Here is a 16,184-nt window from a genome sequence, read left to right as displayed (position 1 = left end):
CGCTAAATGTTAGGCTGATTAAATCTGAGTCGAGAAGAGTGGCAATTTTGGACTACTTGAGCAACTTGGATGCGGACGTATACTGTGTCCAGGAGTGTGGGATCTCCGATCCCTTAAGTGAAAATGCATGGCCTTTAGGTCAAAGTGTGTGGTCTGGTTCTGTATGTAATAAAAATTGTGGGGTAGGTGTTTTGGTGAAGGGTTATAGTGTTAAGATAGAAAGTTACATGGTGGTGGAGGCGGGGAGGTGTGTAATATGTAAGTTAAATTGTAGGGGGTGGAGGGTTAGGGTGGTAAATATGTATGCACCAATAGATAAAGGGGAGAGGCTGGAAATTTTTGAGAAATTATGTTTTTTTTTATCTGGCAAAATGCCAATAATTTTTGTTGGAGATTTCAATTGTGTGACGGAGGGGGATAAGATGGATGTTACAGGTAAAAGACTCAAGAGTCTTGTGGCGGATTTTTCCTTACAGGATGCTGCGGAAGTTTTTTTAGGTAATCCACCTCCTGCGACCTATAAGGCCGACAGGGGAGGCATAGAGTCTAGAATAGACCGTATCTTCTTTTCTTCACAAAATGTTATTTGTAGGAATTTCCAGCAGGAAGATGTTCCCTTCTCTGACCATGTGTGTTTGAGGGCACGTCTAGAAGGTAAGATTTCCTTTGTATATGGTGGTGGCGTGTGGAAACTTAATGTGCGTTTGCTGGAAGATAATAGGATCATGCGTGATTTTAGGCGAATGTATGTTAGGTGGAGGGATAAAAAAAGTGATTTCAGGAATGTGCTTGAGTGGTGGGACTGGATGAAGAGTGAGATTGTTTTTTTCTTTAGAAAAAGGGGCAGGAGGAAAGCAGCAATGAATAGAGCAAAATTTAATGATTTAAGCTCTAGACTGGAGTGGCTGAGGAAGTTAAGGATGATTGGAGTGGATGTGGATGTTTTGATGTGTCAAGTGAAAGAAGAGATTAAGAAATATATTGAGGGTAAAGGGAAAGAAATTATTTACCGTTCTAAGATTGAACATTTGGAGAAAAATGAGAAATGCACAAGGTTTTTTTTCAAAAAAGTTTTTGGGAAGAAAGTAGATATGGATGAGGTGGTGAATGGTGATGGGGTGTGTGTGAGTGGGAAGGATGTGATGCAGGAGGTGGTGTTTTATAAGGAGTTGTATGGGGAAAAATGGGTTGATGATAGGATGTTGACTGATGCTTTGGGGTGTTTAGAAGGTTGTTTGGGTGAGGATGAACGTGAAATATTGGATGATGTAATTGTGTTGGATGAAGTTAAAAAAGTGGTGATGTCTGCGAGTAAGAATAAAACACCTGGGAAGGATGGACTGCCCGTGGAGTTATATGTTAAGGAATGGGACACGATGGGAAATGACTTATTGGAGGTGTGCCAGTATATGTTCACGGAGAATATGTTGAGTGAATCTATGAGAGATGGGGTGGTGGTTTTGGTTCATAAGAAAGGTGATAAAAAGGATTTGGGGAATTGGAGGCCAATCACCCTTTTGAATGCAGACTATAAGGTGTTTAGTAAATTGTTGGCTAGCCGGATGCGGGAAGTGATTGGCGGTGTGGTGGATGAAGATCAAGTGTGTGCAGTGCCTGGGAGAAGTATGACTGAAAATTTGGTGTTGTTGCGTGATGTGATTGGGGATTGTATGAGTCGTAAGCAGAAATGTTTGTTGTTTTCGGTTGATTTTGAAAAAGCTTTTGACCGTGTGTCACATAGCTTTATGTTTAAGGTTTTGTCTAAGATGGGTTATTCCAGGAATTTTGTAAACTGTGTTAGGAGTTTGTATTGTAATGTTTCAAGTGAATTTTTGGTGAATGGGTGGTTGAGTGAGAAAGTGAGAATTAAATCAGGAGTGCGTCAGGGGTGCCCTATGTCCCCTTTTTTGTTTATTAGTGTGATTGAAGTGTTGATGTGTATGGTTAGGAAGGATAAGGTTATGAGAGGTGTGATTATTCCTAGGAGTAATGGAAAGGATGTGAGAATTCTAGGTTACATGGATGATGTAGTGATTGTGAGTGGGAATATGGCTGCGATGAGTAGGGCAAGGTTGATATTAAGTTTGTTTTGTAGTGTCTCAGCTTTTAAGGTCAATTGGACTAAGAGTTCCTTTAAATGTTTTGGTGAGAGGAATGTACGGATGGATGGTGTGAGGTGTGAGGATGGTGCAATAAAGGTGCTTGGGATTAAGTTTAATGATGATTTGAAAGGAAATGAGAGTTGGGAAGATTGTGGGGTGAGAGTGGTGCGCAAGTTGAATTTTTGGCGAATGAGAGAACTAACTCTGACTGGGAAAGTTCTGATTATTAAGGCGGTTATTTTGCCTATTTTGTTGTTTGTTGCGAATGTATATCCTGCTGCTTTTAAGAAAATTAGGAAAACTGAGAAATTCATCTTTAATTTTCTTTGGGGAAGTCGCATGGAGAAATTGAAACGGGAATATGTCTATAAGTTATGTGTAAATGGTGGTTTGGATTTTCCAAATATTGATTTCTTTTTAGGGATTAGTTACGTGAAAATGGTGGTGGTGGTTCTAGGGAAAAGTAATAAGTGTGCTTATATGATGAAGTATTCGGCTGGATGGATGCTTTATGGCTTAAAGTGGGTCAAAAGGGATGCTAGAGTGCCTGTTGCTTTTAAGTGTCCTGTATGGTATGGTTGTGTTGAGAAATTTGTAAGGAAGTATGATTTGTTGTCCGTTAACATGAGTGATTTTAGGCAAAAGAAGAAAGTCATTAGGATGGTGCGTGAGCGTGAGGTGGTATGTAATATCAATGGGTTGAGAGGGGAGGAAGTAACCGAGATGTGGAGAAAATTAAGTATAGATGGTGTGACTAACAGACAGAGAGATATCGCTTGGATGATATTGCATGACATTTTGCCTGTTAGAGATGTGCAAAAGAAGAAGGATTTAGTTAAATCTGAGGTATGCCCGAGGGATGGATGTGGTTTGAGAGAGCATGTTAGACATATGGTATGGGATTGTGATTTTGCATATGATGTATGGAAGGGTATAGGGGGACTTTGCAAGGAATTGGTGGGTGTAAAGTATGTTAATTGGAAACTTGCTATGTTTGGGATGGGTGCATGTAGTAGAATTAAGGATAGGATTTTATGGTTGTTGGTGGTGTGTGTAATTGAAAGTTTGTGGGATGCGAGGAATTTGTTAGTTTTTAAAAGGAAGAAAATGTCAGTTAATGAATGTTTGAGATTGATTCTGTCACGTATGTATGTAATATACCTCTGGGATCAGGAACGTGGAAGTATTATAGATGCTGAAGGGATCTGGAAGTTTAAAAAGTGGAGGTTTTTGGTAAAGTTTAATTAGTAGTGTATAATGTACCTGATGATAAGGTTTGGTTTTATTTTTGATTATATACCAAGTGTGATGAAAGGCTAAGTGTCAATGAAAGGCTTTTGTAAGTCAAGTAAAAAAAAAAAAAAAAATCTGTTCTTATCAGTTTAATATCTGATACGTCCCCTATCTGGGGACCATATATTAAATGGATTTTTAGAACAGGGAGATGGAAAAAGAGCTTGCTCTGTCCACTCCACGCATTGACCTGGTATTGCAGTATCTCCAGGACCGGTGCACCCCTTCTTTAATGCAGTTTCTAAAATCAGAAAGAATTGAATTCAATGTTTTTTGTTCATTTTGCTTGTTTGTCGGATTTGGGGATGGACTCTTTGGCTTTGCTTTTCTTCTCCTCATTGGATTTTTCATGTTCAAAGTTGCAGAAGCCAGATTACAAGCTCATTTTGGTTCAACTTCAGCAACTGTGCATTGCATTGCCATGTAATGTGATGCAATGCTATCTTTCTAGCTCTCCCTTTTTACTTCCTTTTGGATAAACAGACATATTAGGCAAGCATTTTGGAGCTTTCACCTAAATAACTACAGGTGGTGAGATAAGCTGCACAATATAATTGACCTTTCAGTATATTGTTGCACACACACCATCTATTTAGCAAATGCCCTTGTTATCAACAGCAGCCTTTTAAACTCACCTGAGCTAACAGGTATGTGCGCTGGTTACTCTGCTGCGCTTAAAATTTCTTTTTTGGTTTGCTACAATGCCTTTTCTGAAACGTTGTCTCCTTCTGCTGGAACACTGACTTCTTTCATTTAATGCCTGCAGACTATAAAAGAGAACCCAACCCAAAAAGTTTGGTTGATTAGTCTGTGGCATTCTGTTAAACTGTTGCTTATGGCGGTCTCTGTGAGCTTCTCAGCGACATTCAGCCAGCCAGGTATCCTGCCTGCAGTAGATGGAATGTGGCAATGGAACGCTGGCTGCGCGTGTCATAATAGGCTCTGAGCCTTTATATACCTGTGCACAGCAGCAGCCACCTTCAGTCTGCTGCTGGACAGCCAGCAGCAGCAGCAGCAGGAGAGGTATGTAATCAGGAGCCCTCCTGCTAAGGGTAGACAGCTGCTCGTTCCACCCCACCCCCCGCCTTAATTGGTTCTCCTCCCTTCCAACGGTGTTGAGGCGGGTGGGAACAGCAGGGGGTGAAGGTGCTGTGTTTAAAGAGGTGGAGTTATGCAGATCTAAAACGCGTGGATTGCAGCAGCAGCAAGCCGAAAAGTGCAGGCATGTAAGGGATCTAGAGGTTGACAACATGTCTTCTTAACGGGAGTCCAGGAGCTCATCTCCACAAATGGACTTTTCAGGATCCTTGGGTGGCTCCGTAGTTTGAAACCAATTCTGGTTATCGCTTCTCGGCCTTTTGGCTAAGATCAAGTGTAGTATCTGTTCTTATCAACTGGAGGGACTCAAGCCCGACTTGTGGAAGCCCAAAACTATCCACAAGCTAATCAGAGCCAAGGATGACGTGGAGAACATCACAGGACTTCACCAGGACACGCTGGAGACTGTGTGGACAAATGTGTCGTCTGACAGGCTGACCAACGGGCACAAGGACTTGTCGTGGATGGCGATTCAGGGCGGACTGCCCGTCCGGTCATTCTTGCATGCCCGGAACCTGTGCAAGACCCGTTACTGCCCAAGGTGCCCCTTCGTGGAGGAAACATCTTTGCACACTTTTTGGGACTGCGGATTTGCACAGCGCCTATTGACTGCACTTGAGGACGACCTGAGGAACTCTGTCCCCAGGGCGAGCCTATCGCACCATTCTGTGCTTTACGGGCTCTTCCCTGGGGTTCATACCGTCGGAGCCATCCAGGAGGCTTGGCGCCTTATGAACTTCTTCAAGGATGCCGTTTGGGTCGCCAGGAACCGGCTCATCTTGTTGAGGGAGAGGATGTCCATCCAGGACTGCCGCAGGCTGATCCACAGCCTGCTCAGAGACTATTCCATCATGGACGGTCCGGAGGACGAGGACGAGGACTAAACCCCTCCTCCCCCTCTCCCCTTATGTGTCTTGTCTTTCAATAAAGCTTCGGGCCTGTGATTTTCCCCTCCCCATCCCCTTTTTCCCAATCCCCATCCCTTATCACGGTTCGTCGTACTGTATTGATTGACATGCTTTTTCTTTCAGATTGAGTGTTTTGTGTAGCATAGGGGTGTGATGTGTCTAGTTAGTGCGTCGTATCCTCATGCTATGTAAATATGATGTAGAATTCTGTGTGTACTGGGCTGCGGCACTGTCCACTGTCTGTTAACTTATTTTTTGTGCTAATAAAAGATATATTCAATCAAAAAAATCTGTTCTTATCAGTTTAATATCTGATACGTCCCCTATCTGGGGACCATATATTAAATGGATTTTTAGAACAGGGAGATGGAAAAAGAGCTTGCTCTGTCCACTCCACGCATTGACCTGGTATTGCAGTATCTCCAGGACCGGTGCACCCCTTCTTTAATGCAGTTTCTAAAATCAGAAAGAATTGAATTCAATGTTTTTTGTTCATTTTGCTTGTTTGTCGGATTTGGGGATGGACTCTTTGGCTTTGCTTTTCTTCTCCTCATTGGATTTTTCATGTTCAAAGTTGCAGAAGCCAGATTACAAGCTCATTTTGGTTCAACTTCAGCAACTGTGCATTGCATTGCCATGTAATGTGATGCAATGCTATCTTTCTAGCTCTCCCTTTTTACTTCCTTTTGGATAAACAGACATATTAGGCAAGCATTTTGGAGCTTTCACCTAAATAACTACAGGTGGTGAGATAAGCTGCACAATATAATTGACCTTTCAGTATATTGTTGCACACACACCATCTATTTAGCAAATGCCCTTGTTATCAACAGCAGCCTTTTAAACTCACCTGAGCTAACAGGTATGTGCGCTGGTTACTCTGCTGCGCTTAAAATTTCTTTTTTGGTTTGCTACAATGCCTTTTCTGAAACGTTGTCTCCTTCTGCTGGAACACTGACTTCTTTCATTTAATGCCTGCAGACTATAAAAGAGAACCCAACCCAAAAAGTTTGGTTGATTAGTCTGTGGCATTCTGTTAAACTGTTGCTTATGGCGGTCTCTGTGAGCTTCTCAGCGACATTCAGCCAGCCAGGTATCCTGCCTGCAGTAGATGGAATGTGGCAATGGAACGCTGGCTGCGCGTGTCATAATAGGCTCTGAGCCTTTATATACCTGTGCACAGCAGCAGCCACCTTCAGTCTGCTGCTGGACAGCCAGCAGCAGCAGCAGCAGGAGAGGTATGTAATCAGGAGCCCTCCTGCTAAGGGTAGACAGCTGCTCGTTCCACCCCACCCCCCGCCTTAATTGGTTCTCCTCCCTTCCAACGGTGTTGAGGCGGGTGGGAACAGCAGGGGGTGAAGGTGCTGTGTTTAAAGAGGTGGAGTTATGCAGATCTAAAACGCGTGGATTGCAGCAGCAGCAAGCCGAAAAGTGCAGGCATGTAAGGGATCTAGAGGTTGACAACATGTCTTCTTAACGGGAGTCCAGGAGCTCATCTCCACAAATGGACTTTTCAGGATCCTTGGGTGGCTCCGTAGTTTGAAACCAATTCTGGTTATCGCTTCTCGGCCTTTTGGCTAAGATCAAGTGTAGTATCTGTTCTTATCAGTTTAATATCTGATACGTCCCCTATCTGGGGACCATATATTAAATGGATTTTTAGAACAGGGAGATGGAAAAAGAGCTTGCTCTGTCCACTCCACGCATTGACCTGGTATTGCAGTATCTCCAGGACCGGTGCACCCCTTCTTTAATGCAGTTTCTAAAATCAGAAAGAATTGAATTCAATGTTTTTTGTTCATTTTGCTTGTTTGTCGGATTTGGGGATGGACTCTTTGGCTTTGCTTTTCTTCTCCTCATTGGATTTTTCATGTTCAAAGTTGCAGAAGCCAGATTACAAGCTCATTTTGGTTCAACTTCAGCAACTGTGCATTGCATTGCCATGTAATGTGATGCAATGCTATCTTTCTAGCTCTCCCTTTTTACTTCCTTTTGGATAAACAGACATATTAGGCAAGCATTTTGGAGCTTTCACCTAAATAACTACAGGTGGTGAGATAAGCTGCACAATATAATTGACCTTTCAGTATATTGTTGCACACACACCATCTATTTAGCAAATGCCCTTGTTATCAACAGCAGCCTTTTAAACTCACCTGAGCTAACAGGTATGTGCGCTGGTTACTCTGCTGCGCTTAAAATTTCTTTTTTGGTTTGCTACAATGCCTTTTCTGAAACGTTGTCTCCTTCTGCTGGAACACTGACTTCTTTCATTTAATGCCTGCAGACTATAAAAGAGAACCCAACCCAAAAAGTTTGGTTGATTAGTCTGTGGCATTCTGTTAAACTGTTGCTTATGGCGGTCTCTGTGAGCTTCTCAGCGACATTCAGCCAGCCAGGTATCCTGCCTGCAGTAGATGGAATGTGGCAATGGAACGCTGGCTGCGCGTGTCATAATAGGCTCTGAGCCTTTATATACCTGTGCACAGCAGCAGCCACCTTCAGTCTGCTGCTGGACAGCCAGCAGCAGCAGCAGCAGGAGAGGTATGTAATCAGGAGCCCTCCTGCTAAGGGTAGACAGCTGCTCGTTCCACCCCACCCCCCGCCTTAATTGGTTCTCTGCCCTTCCAACGGTGTTGAGGCGGGTGGGAACAGCAGGGGGTGAAGGTGCTGTGTTTAAAGAGGTGGAGTTATGCAGATCTAAAACGCGTGGATTGCAGCAGCAGCAAGCCGAAAAGTGCAGGCATGTAAGGGATCTAGAGGTTGACAACATGTCTTCTTAACGGGAGTCCAGGAGCTCATCTCCACAAATGGACTTTTCAGGATCCTTGGGTGGCTCCGTAGTTTGAAACCAATTCTGGTTATCGCTTCTCGGCCTTTTGGCTAAGATCAAGTGTAGTATCTGTTCTTATCAGTTTAATATCTGATACGTCCCCTATCTGGGGACCATATATTAAATGGATTTTTAGAACAGGGAGATGGAAAAAGAGCTTGCTCTGTCCACTCCACGCATTGACCTGGTATTGCAGTATCTCCAGGACCGGTGCACCCCTTCTTTAATGCAGTTTCTAAAATCAGAAAGAATTGAATTCAATGTTTTTTGTTCATTTTGCTTGTTTGTCGGATTTGGGGATGGACTCTTTGGCTTTGCTTTTCTTCTCCTCATTGGATTTTTCATGTTCAAAGTTGCAGAAGCCAGATTACAAGCTCATTTTGGTTCAACTTCAGCAACTGTGCATTGCATTGCCATGTAATGTGATGCAATGCTATCTTTCTAGCTCTCCCTTTTTACTTCCTTTTGGATAAACAGACATATTAGGCAAGCATTTTGGAGCTTTCACCTAAATAACTACAGGTGGTGAGATAAGCTGCACAATATAATTGACCTTTCAGTATATTGTTGCACACACACCATCTATTTAGCAAATGCCCTTGTTATCAACAGCAGCCTTTTAAACTCACCTGAGCTAACAGGTATGTGCGCTGGTTACTCTGCTGCGCTTAAAATTTCTTTTTTGGTTTGCTACAATGCCTTTTCTGAAACGTTGTCTCCTTCTGCTGGAACACTGACTTCTTTCATTTAATGCCTGCAGACTATAAAAGAGAACCCAACCCAAAAAGTTTGGTTGATTAGTCTGTGGCATTCTGTTAAACTGTTGCTTATGGCGGTCTCTGTGAGCTTCTCAGCGACATTCAGCCAGCCAGGTATCCTGCCTGCAGTAGATGGAATGTGGCAATGGAACGCTGGCTGCGCGTGTCATAATAGGCTCTGAGCCTTTATATACCTGTGCACAGCAGCAGCCACCTTCAGTCTGCTGCTGGACAGCCAGCAGCAGCAGCAGCAGGAGAGGTATGTAATCAGGAGCCCTCCTGCTAAGGGTAGACAGCTGCTCGTTCCACCCCACCCCCCGCCTTAATTGGTTCTCCTCCCTTCCAACGGTGTTGAGGCGGGTGGGAACAGCAGGGGGTGAAGGTGCTGTGTTTAAAGAGGTGGAGTTATGCAGATCTAAAACGCGTGGATTGCAGCAGCAGCAAGCCGAAAAGTGCAGGCATGTAAGGGATCTAGAGGTTGACAACATGTCTTCTTAACGGGAGTCCAGGAGCTCATCTCCACAAATGGACTTTTCAGGATCCTTGGGTGGCTCCGTAGTTTGAAACCAATTCTGGTTATCGCTTCTCGGCCTTTTGGCTAAGATCAAGTGTAGTATCTGTTCTTATCAGTTTAATATCTGATACGTCCCCTATCTGGGGACCATATATTAAATGGATTTTTAGAACAGGGAGATGGAAAAAGAGCTTGCTCTGTCCACTCCACGCATTGACCTGGTATTGCAGTATCTCCAGGACCGGTGCACCCCTTCTTTAATGCAGTTTCTAAAATCAGAAAGAATTGAATTCAATGTTTTTTGTTCATTTTGCTTGTTTGTCGGATTTGGGGATGGACTCTTTGGCTTTGCTTTTCTTCTCCTCATTGGATTTTTCATGTTCAAAGTTGCAGAAGCCAGATTACAAGCTCATTTTGGTTCAACTTCAGCAACTGTGCATTGCATTGCCATGTAATGTGATGCAATGCTATCTTTCTAGCTCTCCCTTTTTACTTCCTTTTGGATAAACAGACATATTAGGCAAGCATTTTGGAGCTTTCACCTAAATAACTACAGGTGGTGAGATAAGCTGCACAATATAATTGACCTTTCAGTATATTGTTGCACACACACCATCTATTTAGCAAATGCCCTTGTTATCAACAGCAGCCTTTTAAACTCACCTGAGCTAACAGGTATGTGCGCTGGTTACTCTGCTGCGCTTAAAATTTCTTTTTTGGTTTGCTACAATGCCTTTTCTGAAACGTTGTCTCCTTCTGCTGGAACACTGACTTCTTTCATTTAATGCCTGCAGACTATAAAAGAGAACCCAACCCAAAAAGTTTGGTTGATTAGTCTGTGGCATTCTGTTAAACTGTTGCTTATGGCGGTCTCTGTGAGCTTCTCAGCGACATTCAGCCAGCCAGGTATCCTGCCTGCAGTAGATGGAATGTGGCAATGGAACGCTGGCTGCGCGTGTCATAATAGGCTCTGAGCCTTTATATACCTGTGCACAGCAGCAGCCACCTTCAGTCTGCTGCTGGACAGCCAGCAGCAGCAGCAGCAGGAGAGGTATGTAATCAGGAGCCCTCCTGCTAAGGGTAGACAGCTGCTCGTTCCACCCCACCCCCCGCCTTAATTGGTTCTCCTCCCTTCCAACGGTGTTGAGGCGGGTGGGAACAGCAGGGGGTGAAGGTGCTGTGTTTAAAGAGGTGGAGTTATGCAGATCTAAAACGCGTGGATTGCAGCAGCAGCAAGCCGAAAAGTGCAGGCATGTAAGGGATCTAGAGGTTGACAACATGTCTTCTTAACGGGAGTCCAGGAGCTCATCTCCACAAATGGACTTTTCAGGATCCTTGGGTGGCTCCGTAGTTTGAAACCAATTCTGGTTATCGCTTCTCGGCCTTTTGGCTAAGATCAAGTGTAGTATCTGTTCTTATCAGTTTAATATCTGATACGTCCCCTATCTGGGGACCATATATTAAATGGATTTTTAGAACAGGGAGATGGAAAAAGAGCTTGCTCTGTCCACTCCACGCATTGACCTGGTATTGCAGTATCTCCAGGACCGGTGCACCCCTTCTTTAATGCAGTTTCTAAAATCAGAAAGAATTGAATTCAATGTTTTTTGTTCATTTTGCTTGTTTGTCGGATTTGGGGATGGACTCTTTGGCTTTGCTTTTCTTCTCCTCATTGGATTTTTCATGTTCAAAGTTGCAGAAGCCAGATTACAAGCTCATTTTGGTTCAACTTCAGCAACTGTGCATTGCATTGCCATGTAATGTGATGCAATGCTATCTTTCTAGCTCTCCCTTTTTACTTCCTTTTGGATAAACAGACATATTAGGCAAGCATTTTGGAGCTTTCACCTAAATAACTACAGGTGGTGAGATAAGCTGCACAATATAATTGACCTTTCAGTATATTGTTGCACACACACCATCTATTTAGCAAATGCCCTTGTTATCAACAGCAGCCTTTTAAACTCACCTGAGCTAACAGGTATGTGCGCTGGTTACTCTGCTGCGCTTAAAATTTCTTTTTTGGTTTGCTACAATGCCTTTTCTGAAACGTTGTCTCCTTCTGCTGGAACACTGACTTCTTTCATTTAATGCCTGCAGACTATAAAAGAGAACCCAACCCAAAAAGTTTGGTTGATTAGTCTGTGGCATTCTGTTAAACTGTTGCTTATGGCGGTCTCTGTGAGCTTCTCAGCGACATTCAGCCAGCCAGGTATCCTGCCTGCAGTAGATGGAATGTGGCAATGGAACGCTGGCTGCGCGTGTCATAATAGGCTCTGAGCCTTTATATACCTGTGCACAGCAGCAGCCACCTTCAGTCTGCTGCTGGACAGCCAGCAGCAGCAGCAGCAGGAGAGGTATGTAATCAGGAGCCCTCCTGCTAAGGGTAGACAGCTGCTCGTTCCACCCCACCCCCCGCCTTAATTGGTTCTCCTCCCTTCCAACGGTGTTGAGGCGGGTGGGAACAGCAGGGGGTGAAGGTGCTGTGTTTAAAGAGGTGGAGTTATGCAGATCTAAAACGCGTGGATTGCAGCAGCAGCAAGCCGAAAAGTGCAGGCATGTAAGGGATCTAGAGGTTGACAACATGTCTTCTTAACGGGAGTCCAGGAGCTCATCTCCACAAATGGACTTTTCAGGATCCTTGGGTGGCTCCGTAGTTTGAAACCAATTCTGGTTATCGCTTCTCGGCCTTTTGGCTAAGATCAAGTGTAGTATCTGTTCTTATCAGTTTAATATCTGATACGTCCCCTATCTGGGGACCATATATTAAATGGATTTTTAGAACAGGGAGATGGAAAAAGAGCTTGCTCTGTCCACTCCACGCATTGACCTGGTATTGCAGTATCTCCAGGACCGGTGCACCCCTTCTTTAATGCAGTTTCTAAAATCAGAAAGAATTGAATTCAATGTTTTTTGTTCATTTTGCTTGTTTGTCGGATTTGGGGATGGACTCTTTGGCTTTGCTTTTCTTCTCCTCATTGGATTTTTCATGTTCAAAGTTGCAGAAGCCAGATTACAAGCTCATTTTGGTTCAACTTCAGCAACTGTGCATTGCATTGCCATGTAATGTGATGCAATGCTATCTTTCTAGCTCTCCCTTTTTACTTCCTTTTGGATAAACAGACATATTAGGCAAGCATTTTGGAGCTTTCACCTAAATAACTACAGGTGGTGAGATAAGCTGCACAATATAATTGACCTTTCAGTATATTGTTGCACACACACCATCTATTTAGCAAATGCCCTTGTTATCAACAGCAGCCTTTTAAACTCACCTGAGCTAACAGGTATGTGCGCTGGTTACTCTGCTGCGCTTAAAATTTCTTTTTTGGTTTGCTACAATGCCTTTTCTGAAACGTTGTCTCCTTCTGCTGGAACACTGACTTCTTTCATTTAATGCCTGCAGACTATAAAAGAGAACCCAACCCAAAAAGTTTGGTTGATTAGTCTGTGGCATTCTGTTAAACTGTTGCTTATGGCGGTCTCTGTGAGCTTCTCAGCGACATTCAGCCAGCCAGGTATCCTGCCTGCAGTAGATGGAATGTGGCAATGGAACGCTGGCTGCGCGTGTCATAATAGGCTCTGAGCCTTTATATACCTGTGCACAGCAGCAGCCACCTTCAGTCTGCTGCTGGACAGCCAGCAGCAGCAGCAGCAGGAGAGGTATGTAATCAGGAGCCCTCCTGCTAAGGGTAGACAGCTGCTCGTTCCACCCCACCCCCCGCCTTAATTGGTTCTCCTCCCTTCCAACGGTGTTGAGGCGGGTGGGAACAGCAGGGGGTGAAGGTGCTGTGTTTAAAGAGGTGGAGTTATGCAGATCTAAAACGCGTGGATTGCAGCAGCAGCAAGCCGAAAAGTGCAGGCATGTAAGGGATCTAGAGGTTGACAACATGTCTTCTTAACGGGAGTCCAGGAGCTCATCTCCACAAATGGACTTTTCAGGATCCTTGGGTGGCTCCGTAGTTTGAAACCAATTCTGGTTATCGCTTCTCGGCCTTTTGGCTAAGATCAAGTGCAGTGATTTAGCGATTGCTGCCTTGGTTTTGGTTGGAGGTGTCTAGGGTACCTGGCTCGTCGGCCTTGGGGGATCGTCCTTACCTAATTGTGGGGACTTCACCCCCTTGCTGCTATAGGCGTGTCGGCTTAGTCCCCAGACAACGGGAAGTGATCATACTCGCTCCTTCTGTGTGTTGGAGTGGAGATTACGCTCATTCTGTTGGAGAATCATGGCAACAGAGGCGGAGTTGTGGCCGAAGTTGGAGGTTCCAGAACATGCACGTGTGGAGACCGCTTTCCGGATTTTTGTCCGGAGAGACTGTCAGAAGGTTAAGGACTTTCGGTTTATTATGAAGGAGATCATCTTGGGTGTCGCAAAGGTGAATAAAGAAGACATCGTGGCAGTTATGGATTATCCCCAAAAGGGTGTCTATGACGTGTTTTTTGAGTCTAGGAAGATTTTGGAGAACTATATGGATTCTTTTGATGAATTGAGACATGAGAAGTTTGTTGGAATTCGGTTTCAACGTCACGTATTTAGTAGTGAAAAGATGGTGACAGTGAAAATGTTTTCACCACTGGTTCCAGAAGAGGACATTGTCACGTTTTTGAGTGGTTTTGCCAAGTCTGTAGTATCAAAAGGTAAAGTAATGAATGAATTCGGAGTATGGACGGGAAAGTGGAAATTTTTTGTGGAATTTAACATGAACAAGGATAGGAGTTTTTCCTACCCGCCTCAAAGGTTTAAGCTTGGTAAAGTAAGTGGGAATTTATTCTTTAATGGGATGGATTCCTTTTGTTCAATTTGTGAGGTATATGGTCATAAACGTGAAGACTGTACTGCAGAAAAGTGTTGGAAGTGTAAAGCGGAAGGACATGTTTCTAAATCATGTCCAGTAGAAAGGAATAAGTGTAACCTGTGTATGGAAATTGGGCATAGGTTTAAGGAATGCCCAAAGAGAAAGAGTAATAAGGAGAAGATGGAAAGTGCAAAGGCGGAAAAGAAAGAAAAAAAGAAGACGGTAGAGGTTCAGAGGCAAACAGAAGAGGAGGAAGCTGATAAAGAAATGGACAAAGTTAAAAAAGGAATTGCGGAAATGAAGGGAAGTGGTGTGTGTTTTGAAGCTTTTTTTCCAAAGGTAATCGCAAGTGTGAAGGCAAATAAAGAGAGGTTTTTTGAAACCTATAAGGTGGGAAGGACATGGATAGATTATGTGAATACAAACTTTGAATCTTTCTCGCAAGAGAAAGGACTGTTGGAGTATCTAACATATTATGCGTTGAAGGGAGGAATGCAGTAATGTGTTTTGTTTCCTTCCTCTATATATTATGTGTCTGAGAGGAAATACTGGTTGTTGTTTTGTTTTTTTTGTATATGCATTAAATAATGTTTTTTTGTTTTAAAATGACACGATGATGGATTTGGTCCATCACCGTTTTCAGAAGTATGGAATCGAGATGGTACTTGTAATCTGAGTGTTAAGAAAAAAAAAAAAAAAAAAATCTGTTCTTATCAGTTTAATATCTGATACGTCCCCTATCTGGGGACCATATATTAAATGGATTTTTAGAACAGGGAGATGGAAAAAGAGCTTGCTCTGTCCACTCCACGCATTGACCTGGTATTGCAGTATCTCCAGGACCGGTGCACCCCTTCTTTAATGCAGTTTCTAAAATCAGAAAGAATTGAATTCAATGTTTTTTGTTCATTTTGCTTGTTTGTCGGATTTGGGGATGGACTCTTTGGCTTTGCTTTTCTTCTCCTCATTGGATTTTTCATGTTCAAAGTTGCAGAAGCCAGATTACAAGCTCATTTTGGTTCAACTTCAGCAACTGTGCATTGCATTGCCATGTAATGTGATGCAATGCTATCTTTCTAGCTCTCCCTTTTTACTTCCTTTTGGATAAACAGACATATTAGGCAAGCATTTTGGAGCTTTCACCTAAATAACTACAGGTGGTGAGATAAGCTGCACAATATAATTGACCTTTCAGTATATTGTTGCACACACACCATCTATTTAGCAAATGCCCTTGTTATCAACAGCAGCCTTTTAAACTCACCTGAGCTAACAGGTATGTGCGCTGGTTACTCTGCTGCGCTTAAAATTTCTTTTTTGGTTTGCTACAATGCCTTTTCTGAAACGTTGTCTCCTTCTGCTGGAACACTGACTTCTTTCATTTAATGCCTGCAGACTATAAAAGAGAACCCAACCCAAAAAGTTTGGTTGATTAGTCTGTGGCATTCTGTTAAACTGTTGCTTATGGCGGTCTCTGTGAGCTTCTCAGCGACATTCAGCCAGCCAGGTATCCTGCCTGCAGTAGATGGAATGTGGCAATGGAACGCTGGCTGCGCGTGTCATAATAGGCTCTGAGCCTTTATATACCTGTGCACAGCAGCAGCCACCTTCAGTCTGCTGCTGGACAGCCAGCAGCAGCAGCAGCAGGAGAGGTATGTAATCAGGAGCCCTCCTGCTAAGGGTAGACAGCTGCTCGTTCCACCCCACCCCCCGCCTTAATTGGTTCTCCTCCCTTCCAAGGGTGTTGAGGCGGGTGGGAACAGCAGGGGGTGAAGGTGCTGTGTTTAAAGAGGTGGAGTTATGCAGATCTAAAACGCGTGGATTGCAGCAGCAGCAAGCCGAAAAGTGCAGGCATGTAAGGGATCTAGAGGTTGACAACATG

General features: G+C 43.7%; 8 non-coding genes and 1 pseudogene across 8 annotated transcripts; all 9 read left to right on the top strand.

The window, feature by feature from the left end:
• Positions 1-3,432: 3,432 nt before the first annotated feature.
• On the top strand, positions 3,433-3,622 carry LOC141244218 (U2 spliceosomal RNA). Its single transcript, XR_012308178.1, has one exon. It is a non-coding gene; the product is annotated as a U2 spliceosomal RNA (small nuclear RNA).
• A 1,115-nt stretch (positions 3,623-4,737) lies between these two features.
• On the top strand, positions 4,738-4,831 carry LOC141244239 (U2 spliceosomal RNA; annotated as a pseudogene).
• Positions 4,832-5,649: 818 nt separating this feature from the next.
• LOC141244212 (U2 spliceosomal RNA) lies at positions 5,650-5,843 on the top strand. Its single transcript, XR_012308173.1, has one exon. It is a non-coding gene; the product is annotated as a U2 spliceosomal RNA (small nuclear RNA).
• Positions 5,844-6,958: 1,115 nt separating this feature from the next.
• LOC141244184 (U2 spliceosomal RNA) lies at positions 6,959-7,149 on the top strand. Its single transcript, XR_012308146.1, has one exon. It is a non-coding gene; the product is annotated as a U2 spliceosomal RNA (small nuclear RNA).
• Positions 7,150-8,264: 1,115 nt separating this feature from the next.
• LOC141244172 (U2 spliceosomal RNA) lies at positions 8,265-8,455 on the top strand. Its single transcript, XR_012308135.1, has one exon. It is a non-coding gene; the product is annotated as a U2 spliceosomal RNA (small nuclear RNA).
• A 1,115-nt stretch (positions 8,456-9,570) lies between these two features.
• LOC141244160 (U2 spliceosomal RNA) lies at positions 9,571-9,761 on the top strand. Its single transcript, XR_012308124.1, has one exon. It is a non-coding gene; the product is annotated as a U2 spliceosomal RNA (small nuclear RNA).
• Positions 9,762-10,876: 1,115 nt separating this feature from the next.
• Positions 10,877-11,067, top strand: LOC141244147 (U2 spliceosomal RNA). The gene has a single exon (XR_012308113.1). It is a non-coding gene; the product is annotated as a U2 spliceosomal RNA (small nuclear RNA).
• A 1,115-nt stretch (positions 11,068-12,182) lies between these two features.
• LOC141244136 (U2 spliceosomal RNA) lies at positions 12,183-12,373 on the top strand. The gene has a single exon (XR_012308102.1). It is a non-coding gene; the product is annotated as a U2 spliceosomal RNA (small nuclear RNA).
• A 2,599-nt stretch (positions 12,374-14,972) lies between these two features.
• Positions 14,973-15,158, top strand: LOC141244233 (U2 spliceosomal RNA). Its single transcript, XR_012308187.1, has one exon. It is a non-coding gene; the product is annotated as a U2 spliceosomal RNA (small nuclear RNA).
• The last annotated feature ends 1,026 nt before the right edge of the window (positions 15,159-16,184 follow it).

Source organism: Phyllobates terribilis, unplaced genomic scaffold, assembly GCF_046119375.1.
Source record: "Phyllobates terribilis strain yellow unplaced genomic scaffold, ASM4611937v1 Scaffold_1512__1_contigs__length_269417, whole genome shotgun sequence".
Classification (NCBI taxonomy): domain Eukaryota; kingdom Metazoa; phylum Chordata; class Amphibia; order Anura; family Dendrobatidae; genus Phyllobates; species Phyllobates terribilis.
The sequence above is the reverse complement of the archived record's forward strand: the minus strand, read 5'-3'. Positions and strand labels throughout refer to the sequence as shown.